At 37.4% G+C, this 16,558-nt stretch overlaps 1 protein-coding gene across 9 annotated transcripts in view; it reads left to right on the top strand.

The window, feature by feature from the left end:
* The window catches only part of BMPR1A (bone morphogenetic protein receptor type 1A), a 166,588-nt gene that overhangs the window by 68,303 nt on the left and 81,727 nt on the right, over positions 1-16,558 (top strand). For 4 of the 9 annotated variants that reach the window (XM_015147072.3, XM_077944990.1, XM_077944988.1 and 1 more), the window contains 1 exon segment: positions 14,093-14,207. The gene's annotated coding sequence lies outside the window, so the exon portion shown is untranslated. 9 annotated transcript variants of the gene reach the window in all.

Here is a 16,558-nt window from a genome sequence, read left to right as displayed (position 1 = left end):
CTAGACTTATTTCTCTTGTTTGAAATCGCTAGTTGACATATTCCTGTACAAGTGATGGATTTTACATGGGTGCTCTTAATTGAAAATAATTTTATTTTCTGTAACTTCTAGAGTTTTGTTAGTTTATTGATGCACACATCTTGGGTGGGTGACAACTGGGTTTTTTGTGAAGATAATTTTAAGTTTTTAGTAAATAACAATTAAGTATTACTTGACAGTTTAATTGGACTCAATTCTGACATGACCCGTACATCCTTAAGGGGACAGATGTTTATCATTTTCTATGAAATGTAATTAGTTTTTCAGGAAACTTTGTCCATATAAAGGAATTGATTCCATCCTTACTACCTGCTTAGCAATCCTGAAAAATATTGTAAATACAATCTTAGAGTATGCATCATTAGGAAATAAATCCATTTTGAGAAATAAATTTTAACATACACTATTAATAATAGGACATTTAGAAATGTTATTTTCTAAATATATTAGAAATAATAGGACATTTAGAAATGACATTTTTTCTTGCTTTTTGTTTGTTTGTTTGTTTTGAGACAGGGACTCATTCTGTTTCCTAGGCTGGAGTGCAATGGCACAATCATAGTTCACTGTAGCCTCAACCTCCTGGGCTCAAGCAATCCTCCCACCTCAGCCTCTGAAAGTGCTAGGATTACAGGGTTAGCCACCAGCATCCAGCCAAGAAATCCCATTCTAATGTATTAGTGTGGTTTTATCTATTTTAGTGGTGTAAAAATCTTTGTGAATTATATATGGTATAATTGAATTGCCAAAATAAACGTCCTTGCCCTCAAATTGCTTATGATATTGTTTCTGAAGCACAGATATAATCTTTTGACCTTTTAAGCAAAAATTAATTTTTCATTCAACTTTTTTTTTTTTTTTTGAGATAGGGTCTTGCCCTTTTGCCCAGGCTAGAGTGTAGTGATGCAATCATGGCTTACTGCAGCCTCAACTTCCCAGGCTCAAGTGATCCTCCCACCTCAGCCTCCCGAGTAATTGGGACTACAGGCACGTGCCACCATACTTGGCTAAATTTAACATTTTTTTGTGGAGATGTGGTCTCGCTATGTTACCCAGACTGGTCTTGAACTCACGGGCTCAAGTGATCCTCCTGCTTCAGTTGCCCAAAGTACTGGGATTACAGGTGTGAGCCATCATGCCCGGCCTTTCATTCAACTTGTAATTCACAATTTCCAGAAAAAAGCTTTGAAATTACTGATGGAGGAAAGATCTTTGGGACTTGCTTATAAATGTGTTAATATTTGATTTTAATAAGCTCTGTCATACTAACACTGTTTATTAAGCTTTGTGGTAAAATTACTAACCATAACTAAAGAATGAAATACGTATTTTCTGCAAATTGTTAAAAATTATAAATTGATAGAAAAATTGAATGAATAGTGAACACCGTTGTGTCTTTCACTAACTCAGCGGCTCACTTGCTAACGTTTGCCTCATTTGCTTTCTCTTTCTCTCTGTTTATGAAGACATACTTTTTTAATTCCCCGAGCCATTTGAAAGTAACCTGCAAACATCTTGACATTTAACTCCTAAACATTTTAGCACGTGTATCTTAAGAACAGGGTTGTCTTCCTGAAGAGTTACATTATCATGCTTAAGAGATACGGTATTAATGCAGTATTATCTAACATATGATCCCTATTTAAATTTCATTTATTTTCTTCCCCAGAACAGTTCTTTATAGATATTTTAATTTTTGATCCAGAACTGAGGGAAAAAATGTATCTATATCTATAGAGAGCTAAATATATCTATATTTGATCCAGAAACCAATCAAGGAAATACACACACACACCCTTTTGGCTGTCATAGTTCTTTAGTTTACTTTAGGATAAGCCACCACCCGGCAGTGGTCTTTTATGAAATCTCATCATGTTTTTTCTTTTCTTATATAAGCTATCCCACAATTTGCTGATTATATTTCATGCCTAGATTAAAATAAAAATATTTTGGAATGAATATACTATATAGATGGCATTAATTTTCCATTATATTACATTAGGAGGAGAAGTAACTTTTTTTTACATGTTGTTTTTTCTGCTGTATAATAGTTCAGTATTTGTTTTAATATACTGCTGTTAAAGATTTGTGATACTGTGTCCTTAAATTTCAAAATAGAATTTTGTAGTTTACTCTTAATTTTGTTAGTATGTTATATTCCAAAATTATAGAAAGTGCTGTAATAGACATTTATGTAATGTGGGCATACATTTAAATTTTAAAAAATCTTTTAAATTGTTAAAATATTAACATTTAACCGTATCTGCTCTAGATAGGTTTAATTTTACAAGGATCTATCTACCTCTCTTTCTATCTATCTATAATGTATATATCCATTTTAAATAATAATAATAATACATGAATAAATCTGGCCCAACCTTTTATCTTAAGAAATGTAACAGCAACTTTGAACTCCTTCATCCCTCAAGACAGTTACTCCTCCCTTCCCAGAGGTAACCATCCTCGTAAATTTGATGCCATTCCCTTAGTTTTTTCTTAAGTTCTACCACATTTGTGTTGTCTCTTTCACATACCTTTTTTTTTTTTTTTTAAGTTTTGTTGTTTTTGAGCTTTATACAAATGGAATTATTCTGTATCTATTCTTCTTGGACTTGATTTTTTTATTTAACATTACAATTTTGAGATGTCATTTATGTTGACATTCTTAGCTGAGGTTCATTAATTTTCATTATTAGGTGATATAATCCAAATTATTGGAATATGGAATATGTCATGAATATACCACAATCCATTTTACTGTTGCTTTATACTTGGGTTTCACCTAGTTTTTGGTATGGAAAAAACAGCTTTAAATATTCTTTTGCGTGGTTCGTGGTAGCTAAGTACAAAAGGTTCTCTAGGTTATATACATAGACCTGGAATGGTTGAGTCTTGGGTATGTACACCATCAGCTTTACTAGGTATGGCAGAATGTCTTCTTTTACACAGTCGTGGAATAAACCAAATGAGTTCAAGAGGAGCAAGTTTGTGAGAGGATGGACAAGTGAAATAGTGAGTTACATTTCGTGTGTTTTGAGTTTTAGCCTATTTAGTTAGAAATGTTAAGTAGGCATTTGAGATGTGTTTACTTTTTTAGCTCCACCCATCTTTGTTTTTTCGTGGGTTTACTCATTCAGGTGTGTCATCTTTCCCTTCTCCTTAAAGTAGTCTTTAAAGAAAAAAATTGTAATATCATGGTACAACAATTACTTGATCGTAATAGAAGATGTGTTCAGTTTTTATATCTTCAGTCTCAGGCCATCCATCATATGCAACCTTTTTATTCTTCTGGACCTTGAACCACAGAACTACATTAAGCTAGTTTGCTGTTTTCCAGGGATGACATAAAGAAGTGGGTAGAGGGTGATGCTGTTAGCAAGTATGCATTCCAGGTAGTGGTTCGCAAAGGGGAGAAAACCTAACAGAAAGATGGGTGCAAGCTAAAACAAATAAACCAGTAAGTAAGTAAAAAACCACAACACTCTTTCGTGATTATTTAGATCTGAAACAAATAGCAGCATGTATTAATAGTCCCTGATGATTTCACTGTATTGTAGCATAACTCTGGTATTCATAATGTCAATTCTGAATTTCTTTATATGTTGAGAGAGTGTAATCATGCACATTTTAGCAGATCTGGTGAACTGCTAAATCTAGAATCACTCCCTGATAATTCCTGACTTAATAGTAGAAATTTAACTGTTTTATGTGGTGAAATTATTCTGGGAAGCTTGTTCCATGGGACTTTTACCTATTAGCTAATAAAACAAATGGTCTGTTGATACTTTCTCAAAAGCTCTGTAGAAAAAAAAAACAACAAAAACAGGTGATATACAATATATTTCTCTACTGGCTGAATTGGATTTACTTGGAAAAGGAAAGAGGGTGTTATCAAAAAATTTAAATGTCTTATTAGCTTCATAAATTGTAGAGCAAGAATGAGAATGTGGAAGTGTTTTTATGCTTCATTGTTGGGAAGGATAAATTACAAAAGAACATAGAGCTGGGTGATTATCTGGGGTTCATTCTGTTGCAGGTGCCACCCCTAGAACAGATTGGCACTCCCCTCGGAATAGTCACCCCTTCACGGAGCCAGAGCAGGAGGGATACGGAGGGAAAGGGCCCTTTCCCAACTTCAGACTGAGCACCCAGAAGTCGACCCGGGACTGCTGTTTTGTTTCTAGGAAACTGGAAACCTTGGCAGAATTGAAATTTCCTAGGTGATTTTTTTCTTCTTTGCTTTCCAAAAAATAAACTTGTATGTACACACATATATATATACACTCACACCTACATAAAAGAAAGATAATTTCAAAGAAATACTGTATCTCGTATAGTCCTTGAACAGTTATTTTACTATTCAAAGTAGGTTCTTTAAAATTTTAAATTTGAAATAAGTATGGATTTACAGAAAATTGCAAAAAAACAGTAAGGAGAGGTCCCTTGTGCCCTTCGCCTTTCCCTTAGTGGTTACTTCTTAATACCCACAGCACAACATTAAACTAGAAATTGACATTGGTACATTTTGTGTGTTTAGTGCTGTGCTGTTTAAACATATATGTAGTTGATTTGTGAACCACCGTGGCATCAAGACACAAATGCTACCACCACCAAGATCTCCCTTATGCTGCACACACCTGCCCCATGGCAGCCAGTAATCTGCTTTTCATCTCTATGACGTTGACATTTCGAGGATGTTAATAAATGGAATCACATAGTATGTGACCTTTTTAAATTAGCTTATTTTCACTTGGCCCAATTCCTTGAGATCTATCCAAGTTTTGTGAATCAACAGTTCTTTCTTTTTTATTGCTTAGTAGTATTCTATGGTTTGTTTAACTGTTCACCTTTTGAAGGATAATCTTTTCCCCTAGTTTTTGGCTTTTAACAGTAAAGCAGCTATGAACATTCATATTCAGTTTTTTGTGTGGACATAAATTTTTATTTCTTTGGGAGAGGTGCTGTTGAAGAAAAGAAATTATTCAGTGACACTTGTTAAAGCATGGTAAGGAAGACATTATTCAGGATCATCGCTGTAAGTGTAGGGACCACTACAAGAGTGTCTTACAATGGGTGGGTAGAGAGCGTGGCCTCAGTGCTGGATGTAGCATGGGCAAGTGGGAATTTGCAGCCAAGGAGCTGGGTGAGGGCCAGTGGATGGAAAAATTCTCAAGAGGAAACGTCAGGTGTAAGGGGTTTCTGCCTAAACTGACCTTAACAGGATTCTTTCTTGCTAAAGACAGGCCAAGGTGATCAGATATCTGCTGGAGGGTGGCAGAAGATGAAGAGGGTAATCAGATAAAATGATGGGAGGTTTGCTAATCTAGCTTAGGAGGGTTCTTTGCTAAAACAGGAATTTACAAGGAAGTACACAGATAGGCCTGGGAGAAAGTTCAGGAGCCTGGCTGATTTGACCAAGCAAAGAATCTTTGCCAGAGCCCAGGGGTGTGCAGTTGGTGGCTTACCTGTAAGTAGCTGTGCCATTTTACTTGCTCGCTGGCAATATATGAGAGATCCAGTTTCTTCACATTTGTGTCCACATTTGGTATTGTCACTGTTTTTTTATTTTAGCTGTGCCAATAGGTGTGCAGGGATGGTTGCAGCATAGTTTGGTTTGCATTTCCCTGATGTCTAGTAATGTTGACCATATCTTTTCATGTGCATATTTGCCGTCTGTGTATCCTCTTCAATAAAATGTCTCTTTATATTTTTTGCCCATTTTCTAGTTGAAATTTTTTTCAGTTGTTGAGCTTTGAGATTTCTTTATATATCCTAGATGAGGCTTTTGTCACATATATTGTACAAACATTTTTAATTTTGTTGAAGTTCAGTTTATCGTGTTTTTTTTTTCTTTCATGGATCATGTTTTTGGTGTCATTCCCCATTCCCCATTCCCCACTCTCCACTCTCCAGCCCCAGATGGCCATGAATTTACTCTCGGTCTCTGTGGAATTGCCTATTCTGAATATTTCCCATAAATGGAATCATATGTCTGGCTTCTTTCACTTAGCATATATTCAGGCCTTATCGGTGTTGTATCATGAACCAGTTTTTTTTAATGGCTTCATTTATTTTTATAGTTGAATAATGTTCCACTGCATGGATAAGACCACATTTTGTTTAGCCATTTGTCAGTTGATCGGCAATTAAGGTTGTTTTCGCTTATTCGTCTACACCAGTACAGCTGCGTGTGTACCCTTCAGCCCTGCACCTCCCTTATACAGGATGCACAGATGTACGCATGCGAGCACCTGTGTGTACAGTTTTGTTTTCTTTTTTAAATAGTGGAGGATTAACTTATTTTGTAGTTGTTTTTTTTCCTTCGATATTTAGGATGCCTTTTTATGTCTATACAAATAGATATTTATCTCATTCTTTTAAAACACTGTATAGTGTTTAGTGTGGCTGCTTAATTGATCCTATTCTAATAAACATTTATTTGACATTGGGCAACTTCCTGTTTTTCTTTCTTATATAACAGTGGCACCAGGCACAGTGGCTTACGCCTGTAATCCCAGCACTCTGGGAAGCCAAGGCAGAAGGATCACTTGAGCCCAGGAGTTTGAGACCCGCCTGGGCAACATACAGAGACCTCATTTCTACAAACAAACAAACAAAAAATTATCCAGGGTTGGTGGCACTTGCCTGTAGTCCCAGCTACTTTGAAGGCTGAGGTGGGAGGATCACTTGAGCTCAGTAGGTCGAGGCTGCAAGGAATTAGGATCACACCACTGCACTCCAGCTTGGGTGACAGAGCAAGACCCTGACTCAAACAAAAAAATAGTGACACTAATCATCCTTGTACAAGTGTCTTTTTGGTACATAGCTAATTTTATCTACTTTTGGATTTTTCTCTTCAATGCCATTCATCATTAACTTACTTAGAAGTATATTGATTATCTCCTATAGACCAGGCACTGTACTGTGTATCAGACACTAGGGATACAAACACTAATAAAATGCTATACTCGAGTTTTTTGTAAAGATGATATACCTATAAATAGGTAATCATGGTTCACTGTGATTAGCACACAATGTGTTATTACTAAAATCCTGTGGAACAAGTAACAAAGGAGTGTGGAGGATTAAAACAAGGGAGGGGATGCTTGAGGTGGGTCTTCGTGAGGACAAATGGAAGTTCATTTGGGAAAATGTAAGAACACTGAGTTTTGAAATAGAATTGCAAGTGTGAAGAAAGGGACCAGCACTGCATAGGGTGGCATATTTAGGAAATAGCAAATCCATAGTTTAATACAGTCATCAGGAGGCTGTTGGGCAGAGATTGTAGCAGAAGGTAAGGCATGTTAGGTTAAACAGATTGAAAGCAGATTAAGCAGTCTGTGAATGTCCTAAAGAATTTGGACTTCATTTTGTACATAATTAGAAATAATTGAAAAAAATGTAGACACACTTAAATTTTTTAAGTTTAGTAAATTTTTGTGCTGTGATACTTTATCACCTCCCACAATCACCCTCTTCTACCTCCTCATCTAGGCAACCACTGCTTGTTTTCTGTCTCTAAATTTGCTTTTCCTCAACATTTCATATGCATTGGAAACATGTAGTATGCAGTACTTTTACATTGGCTTCTTTCACCTAGTGTGTCTTTGAGGCTCATGTATGCTGTAATGTGTATCAGTATTTTGTGCCTTTTTATTGCCTGATGGTATTCCATTCTGTGGTGATGCCACACTTTATATGCTCAGCAGTTGATGGATGTTTGGATTGTTTCCAGTGTTTGGTTATTATTAACAAAGCCGCTATGAACATTTGTAGATAAATCTTTGTGTGGGCACATATTTCTCTTGGGAAGAGGAAATTTTGGATCTTGTGATGAGTTTATGTTTATATATAACTTTAAGAAATTGGGGCATGGTAGCTCACGCTTATAATCCCAGTGACTCGGGAGGCTGAGGCGGGAGGATTGCTTGAGCTCAAGAGTCAAGAGGTCAAGGCTGAAGTGAGCCATGATTGCGCTACTGCACTCTAGCCTGGATAACAGAGTGAGACCTCACCTCTAAAACAACAAAGAAAAAAAAGTTTACAGACTATTCTCCAAAGTGACTGCATCATTTTACAGTCCCGTCAGCAATGTATGAGGGTTCCAGCTTCTCCAGATGCTCATCACCACTTGGTATTGTCTTTTTGATTATGCCCATTCTAATGGCTATATAGTGTGTCTCATTGTAGTTTTAACTTGCATCTTTCTAATGACAGGATGTTTATAATCGAGCCTACGCCAGACAGCATGTATAGAGATGGGGAGACATTTTAAAGGTATGTGTATCAGCGTTAGAATGAGCAGCATTTAGTAACTCCCAAGTATAATAGATGAAGCAGAGGGAGGTGGGGCTTGTGATCCCAGGATTTTAAACTTTGGCAATTGGGTTCTTCTTGGCTAATGGTGCTGCCATTAGCCAAAAAGTGACTACAGGTACATAAACAGATTTTGTGTTGGTGAATGATGGCTTTTATATTGATCTTGTTCTCTTGGTGTGCTACTGGAATAAACATTTAATAGAGTGTTTGGAAACATGTTTCTAGTTTAAAAGAAGGATCTGGCCTGAGGTATGAATTTAGGGGAGTTTACATTGTGTAGGGAACAACTAAATTCATGAAAGTAAATGATGTATCTGTTCCTAAGTCACCCTATCTGCTGAGTTACTTGTGGCAAGTTGTTTAAACAGTAAAAGAATTTAATATGAAAAGATCCACGTTAAGATGATTCTAGGATTAATTCATTCAGGCATGACAGCATCACCAAGGACCTCAGGTTCTTTCTATCTTTTAATGCTGCCGCTGTTCTTGATCTGTTGGGTTGTCCTCATGGTCCAGTTCTTGTTTACACATTCAAACCCAGAATTGCATGCAAAAAGGCTGGGAGCATGTGTTTTTGCCTGGGTCTTTTTTCGTTAACCAAGAAAACCTTTCCTAAAAGCTCCCTAGCAAATTTACTTTCTTGTCTTCTTGGCCAGAATTGCATTAGGTATGTGTTACCAGACTACCCGCTGGCAAGGGGAATGGAAATTGTCACAGCTGGTTCAGACTGCAGCTTTCTAGCCCAAGTATCTTTTACTGTTATCTCTTCTGGAAGAATCCTTTTCCCCTTGCCTTTTGATTCTCTTCTGTAGTTGAGATAGGTTAGATTTTCCATGCAACCCAGTTTTTTATCACTTAGTTGTTACTATTCAAATACTTCACAACAGCAAATACTTGCTAAAATCCTATACTCTGTCATTCACTGTGCTGGATTCTAGGATACAGAAATGAATAAGAAACTTGTAGTTTGACATAGATATAAGCTTAAATAGAAGAGTGCTATGATAGATTTGTACACTAAAGTTCTTTTGGACTATGAATTTAGTACAACTGTTTATATGTTTGCTTTTTATGAGTAAAGGCATCGTGAGTTTCAAAGTCAGACTTATATTCAACTTATAAATGAACTTTTGGAAATTTAGAACACAACCCATTCATGAGTTGATGTTCCCTTTCTAGTTAGATGGTTACATGTTTATTATAGGAGTGCATGGTATACTAGCCTAAATTAACTGTTCATTTGAATTATTTAAAGCTGAAACCACATTATATTTTTCTGGAGCATAATGTTTGCGTTTTCTAGTTAACATACCAAAGTAACAGTAATATCTTTAGTTTAAGAACCCGACTGAAATGTTTGTAAAATGTAGATTGTTTTGTAATTTGGCTTTTTGTTTTTAATGGTCATATGAATGCAGCTATCGTGTTTGCAGTATTTGTACAGTACATGGGGTACTTTTTCTGGGTGCTGAGAAGGGAGGAGAAATGATAGGGAAGAGGGGATTTGGAGTAGCCAAAGGAAAAAATGTGCAATCAGTGTTGTTGATTCCACCAAATTCTAAGAATTCCATCACATCTTGATATCTGGTACAAGCTCAAAGTTAATCTTAAATTTTGGCTTAGGGCATGGCCGTACGTGCTGGCTACTTGGGAGGCTGAAGCAGGAGGATCCTTAGAGCCTAGAAGGTCCAGGCTGCTGTGAGCCATGATCGTGCCACTGCACTCCAGCCTGAGTGACAGAGTGAGACCCTGTCTTTAAAAAGAAAACAAAACAAAACAAAAAAGTGTCCAGGTGTGGTGGCTCACGCCTGTAATCCCAGCACTTTGGGAGGCTGAGATGAGCGGATCATGAGGTCAGGAGTTCAAGACCAGCCTGTCCAACATGGTGAAACCCCATCTCTACTAAAATACAAAAATTAGCTGGGCATGGTGGCGCACGCTTGTAATCCCAGCTACTGGGGAGGCTGAGGCAGGAGAATGGCCTGAACCCAGGAGGCAGAGGTTACAGTGAGCCGAGATTGTGCCACTGTACTCTAGTCTGGGTGACAAGCAAGACTCTGTATCAAAAAAACAAAACAAAACAAAACAAAAAAGTGTTTTGGCCTAGATTGACTAAAAGAATATTTAAACTATTATTTTCTATAAAGCAAATCATAATAATAGAAATTGGTGACATTCTGAAACCTTATATGTAACTGGTACGATATCCATAATCAGTGCTTGTCCTTGGATTCTGCATGGGTAGTAAGCTTTAAATAAAGTATCTTGTTGGTTTAAGATTGAACCATTTTAATAATTTTGAAAACCAAGATGGATATGTACATTTTGATGACAAGAAAAGATGTTTTGTAAGGGAAATGTGGGATTAAAATGAACTTTTTGTGTGTGTTTACAAATAATTATTAATGTTGAGGAAATTTTTGATGTTAGCTCTGAATTATGAATGTTAGAATATATTTAGAGACGTTTGATTTTCATTTTTTCCATGTCATTGAGAAGCTTGGATATGTTTTTTTAAAGAGTTGCCTTCTTCTTAATGTGTTTTCTACAACTAATAGAAATTTCAGACACAAAATCTTTGAAAAAATGACTTATACTTACTTAGCGTTTTGTTTTGACTAACACCCCTGGTGGTTGTTGAACCACAAGTTCATAGTGTTAAAAGCCTGTGGTAAATTACCCAGTAAGCTAAGTGATTAAAGTCGTTTGGAACATTTTGCCCATGTATGTCCTATTTTTATGTGTATACATATTTATAGATTTGTGCTCATAGGACTATAGCACTATATTGCAAAGGTCCTAACCTTTATTCACACAACTTCTATTGTGTGCAAAGTGACTTGCAGATCTGTACTGTGGAGCATATCGTTTCCTGTGTCTTTTGTTTACCTCTGAGTAATGAAGTCAAATCTTACTTGATTTTCCTTAGCTAATCTATGTTATGTTATGTTATGTTATGTTATGTTATGTTACGTTACGTTATGTCACGTTACGTTACGTTATAGTTCTAGGATACATGTGTGGGACTTAAATTCAGTCTTTAGGAAAGGTTTTCTAGGCCGGGCACAGTGGCTCATGCCTGTAATCTAAGCACTTTGGGAGGCTGAGACAGGTGGATCACTTGAGGTCAGGAGTTCGAAACCAGGCTGGCTGACATAACAAGACCCTGTCTCTACAAAAAATATAAAAATTAGCCGGGCGTGGTAGTGTTTGCCTGTAGCCCCAGCTTCTTGGGGGACTGAGGTGGGAGGATTCCTTAAGCCCAGGAGTTTGACACCAGCCTGGACAACATGGCGAAACCCCATCTCTACAAAAAATATAAAAATTAGTTGGGCATAGTAGTGCGTACCTGTAGTCCCAGCTACTCGGAAGGCTGAGGTGGGAGGATTCTTTGAGCCCAGGTGGTGGAGGCTGCAGTGAGCTGTGATTGTGCCACCACACTCCAGCCTGGGCAACGGAGCCAGACTCTGTCTCAAAAAAGAAAAAGAAGAAAAGATTTTCTGAAGTTTATGTTGAGTGTTTGTACATGTGGGAAAACAGGGAAGAACAGATCATCTGGGGTTTTGGACTTTGAAGATGGGGTGTTTGAAAGCTCTTTTGGTTATGTTATTCTCTATTTTTTAAACTTTAAATTTAGCCTGAAGCCTAAAACTTTTTAGCCAAGAAAACAATGTTTTAGTAAATAGTGCTGTAATAAACAATAGTTGGTAAGTTTACATGTTAATTTTATAATTTGATACATTGGAAATATCTGGTAGAATTAGAATCAGGCTATATATATATGAATATATGTATGTATATATATGTTTTGTGTGTGTGTGTGTGGTCAGGCTGGTCTTGAACTCCTGACCTCAAGTGTTCCACTCACCTTGGCCTCCCGAAGTGCTGGGATTACAGGCATGAGCCACCGTACCCGGCCAGGCCATATATTTTTAAAACAGACACTTTGATGGACTGTTTTTACTTTTTGGGGATAAATTAATTTGAACTTTGTTTAATACAGTGATTGCCTCCTCTCTCTTCCATACTCTTAGGGAGGAATGGAGTAGTTGGCAAAGAATGGCTTTGGGGGAAAATCTCCCTATGCCATTTCTAAAATGGAAACAGTGCATTTCTTCTTTTTTTTTTTTTTTTTTTTGGAGACGGAGTTTTTCGCTCTTGTTGCCCAGGCTGGAGTGCAATGGCACTATCTCAGCTCACTGCAACCTCTGCCTCCCCGGTTCAAGTGATTCTTCTCCCTCAGCCTCCAGAGTAGCTGGGATTACAGGCATGTGCCACCACATGCGGCTAATTTTTGTATTTTTAGTAGAGACAGGGTTTCTCCACGTTGGTCAGGCAGGTCTCGAACTCCTGACCTCAGGTGATCTGCCCGTCTCAGCCTCCCAAAGTGCTGGGATTACAGGCATGAGCTGCTGTGCCTGGCCCGCATTTCTTTTCTTGATTAGTAAAAGGGAAATTAAAGATTATGAGCATTTCAGAAGAACACGAAACACCAACTCTTTATTTTTACCTTCCCTCATTTCTCTGAGGGACAGCCTGAGAGTTTTATAGTCATATGAGGACTCTGAAAAATGTTAGAGACCTGGCTAAGTTGTGGGTAACTAGTGCATTGAGAAGACTGAAAGGCTCCTGAAAGCAGACAAAGCATTGCTAATTGCATTCAGGGTCAGGCTGTCTTTACCCAGACCATGAAAGACACAGCAGCCTGTCTGCTGAGTGGAGACTCTTGTCTTTAAGAAAGACTGCTACCTGATATGCTAGACCGTTTCAGGTTGCCGTCGTTTACATGAATTTAGTCATTATTGCCAAGACTGCTAAACCTCAGTGTGACACAAGTGATACTTCTAAATGGACTTGAAGACAAGGTATTTGACCTTGCAGTAGGGCATAGGCAATGTTCATACAGCTTTTAAAATACGAAACAGAATACTTTGCTATTTGAAGTTTCCGTTAAAAGATTGAGATTATTTTTAAGATCACTAAGTAAACAGCAGACATATCTTTAAAAATTTTTTTTATCACTTGACCCAGGAGGCGGAAGTCGCAGTGAGCTAAGATTGTGCCACTGCACTCCAGCAGGGGTGACAGAACGAGACCCTGTCTCAAAAAAAAAAAAAAAAAAAAATTAACCTTTAATAGTTTCTATCTTTTAGATTTATGAATGCTTGCCCCTTAAAGGGTAAGGTGTTAATGGCAGTACTAATATACGGTAGTTTAGACCTATTCCACGGACTTAGCTCAACCAGTGCAATTAATTCTTCACCCTCACAAGTCCTAATGTTCTAGGTAGAATTGTGGCTGAAATGAAAACTGGTTATGAGACTTTATAATAAAAAAGTAGAAAAAAGTGATATTAGCTAGATAATCCAATATATTATTGTCTAAGTAGGAATCTGAATATTGTAGAAATGTATGTTTTAGTGCTGCTTCTAGCTGTTCCTGTTCTTTTTCTTTTCAAATTGAGATGAGATTTTTTTTTTTCTGTAAAGCTTAAGCTAAGATAGGAATTTTATATGGAAGTACTGTTCCCACAGAACTAGCTTTACAAATGTAAAGCTTGGGAGGTTGAGGAACATGGTAAAGTGATAGATTTCTTAAAAACTCTAGAGATTTTCGTTGACTTTACTTTGGAAAGGTATAGTTGTACATGTGAAACACTTCTAGTATTGCTTCTACATGTATTATTCTGACAGTGTTCCTTAAGTCTTAAATAAGTTCTTTTTTTCCTAAACAGACTTATGAAAATATGCATCAGTTTAATACTGTCTTGGAATTCATGAGATGGAAGCATAGGTCAAAGCTGTTTGGAGAAAATCGGAAGTACAGTTTTATCTAGCCACATCTTGGAGGTAAGGAAAAGAACATAATTAGAATAATACGAAATTTCTCATTTTTTAATAGTTGAAAATAATCCTACATTGCCACTTTATTTGAGCGTTCTTCAGTTTCTTTGTAACACCACTTTATAGTAGCTTTTTTAGTTTCCTTAATCATCTTCCTGATGAGTTCATAAATAATTCTAATATATTTTCCTCATAAATGTTGAACCTCTTCAGGAGTGAAAGGTATTTATTTCTTACTAATCACTTTCATAAATCTCCTTTTGGAAGATAAGCATTAAATGGTTTATATGTTTATTTTTTCACCCTAAGTTTGCAAGGCAGAGTTCAGAATGCAAGATTAGGCCAGATGCACCTGTAATCCCAGCACTTTGGGAGGCTGAGGCAGGTGGATCACTTAAGGCCAGGAGTTCGAGACCAGCCTGGCCAACATGGCAAAACCTCGTCTCTACTAAAAATGCAGAAATTAGCTGGGCATGATGGCGTAAGCCTGTGATCCCAGCCACCTGGGAGGCTGAGGTGTGAGTTGCTTGAACCCAGGGTGCAGAGGTTGCAGTGAGCTGAGATCGTGCCACTGTACTCCATTCTGGGCAACAGAGCAAGACTCTGTCTCAAAAAAAAAAAAAAAAGAAAAGAAAAGATTATATTGAAAAATGAATGTTTATGTTATTCTGAAGTTTTTATGCTTTTTAGAATTCAGGATTTTTTTTTTTTTTTTTAAATTTTTTTTTTTGGAGACAGGATCTTGCTTTTGTCACCCAGGCTGGACTGCAGTGGTGTGAGCATAGTTTCAACCCCCTGGGCTCAAGCGATCCTCCTGCCTCAGTCTCCCACATAGCTGGGACTACAGGCACACATCACCATGCCCAGCTAATTTATTTTTTTTATAGAAACAGGGTCTCATTATCCCTCTGTGTTGCTCAGGCTGGTCTTGAACACCTGGACTCAAGTGACCCTCCCTCCTCAGCCTCCCAAAGTGCTGCGATTACAGGCATAAGCTACCACGCCCAGCCCAGGATAATATTTTTAGCATGTTAGAATAATAGATCATTGGACATAGAATTTAAAGAGGTAGGAGCTGCCAGAAATAGGAGGAAAGAAGCCATCCTAAGACAGTATGTACAGGGAAATCAGGCTTACTGTTTTAAAATCCATTTAGAGGCTAATGATCAGGTAAAAGGTTTGAATTCATTAGGGATCTACATTTTAAGAAATAGATAGGATGTATAGTTTTGTGAAGCAGTCTACGCTTACACTTCTGGAGGTGGCAGGCTTTGCTCGCTGCTTCTGTTAATACTTGCAGCATTCACTTGCCCTTCTCCTGCCCGTGCCAAACCGCTGGATTAGCTCTTCTGAAAAATACTGTGACTCTCAAATTCTTTTATGAGGTTTCATATTGTTTGATTGGTAGAGCTGTGGTCATTTTTTTCTTTCTCAGTTCTTTTGGTTTCCATGACTGTATGCTCTTCTGATTCTACTTATTTAATTACTCCTTCACCTTTTTTCCTTTCCCTCCTACTTTTAAATAATAATGACCTTCCCCAAGGTTTTATCTTTGAAATTCTTCTATTTTTTTTCTTATGTCTTTCCTAGTCTCATGATTTCCACAGTTGTCTCTAAAATGATCTCTCTCAACTTCCTATCTCATTTGCGGCATTTTCTCTAAGCTTCAAGCCCATATTTTCAGCTGTTTACAGAGGGCTCAGCTTAGTGCCTCAGACTTCCTATTATCCAGCACATCATTCATCGTGAGCTCTGCACCCGCTGTTTCTCCTTCTGTTAACGGACCTCTTTGTCACCCAGGCTCAGAGTCTTAGTGCTGTATCGGATTCCTCATCATTTGCTTCCTACCCTTAGGCACAAGTGAAGTCCTATCAGTTTTATTTCTCTAACATATCACAAATATTTGAATCTTCTCCTTCCGAGTCCCCCTTCACCATCCAAGTTTAGGTCCTTACATTACATTTCACTGAAAATATTGCAGGGATCTCCCAGCTTGTGCTTCTTCTCACTCGTACTTCACTTTACATGTTGCTGCCAGCTTAAATTATCTTAAGAGATAATTTTGCTTGTATTGTCGGTGACAGTTTGCGTGTCTGCCAGAGTAAGGACAAATTCCTCTAATTTTAAAGATAGCATAGCTTTGCCTTCATCTGTCCATTTCTTTCACCCTTTAAGCATTTATTAAACACCTACTGTATGCCAGGCATTGTGTTAGATCAGAATGCAAAACATTAAATAAAAACAGGTTCCTGGCTATACTCAAAAAACAGTCTGTCTAGAGATGGATGAGCATGAAAACAGTTATTTAAGTGCAATCCGAGAAGTTCTATATTATGATTGAAATGATTTATTTGATT

The sequence above is a fragment of the Macaca mulatta genome, chromosome 9 (genome assembly GCF_049350105.2).
Source record: "Macaca mulatta isolate MMU2019108-1 chromosome 9, T2T-MMU8v2.0, whole genome shotgun sequence".
Lineage (NCBI taxonomy): Eukaryota > Metazoa > Chordata > Mammalia > Primates > Cercopithecidae > Macaca > Macaca mulatta.
This window is presented reverse-complemented; position numbering and strand designations above follow the sequence as displayed.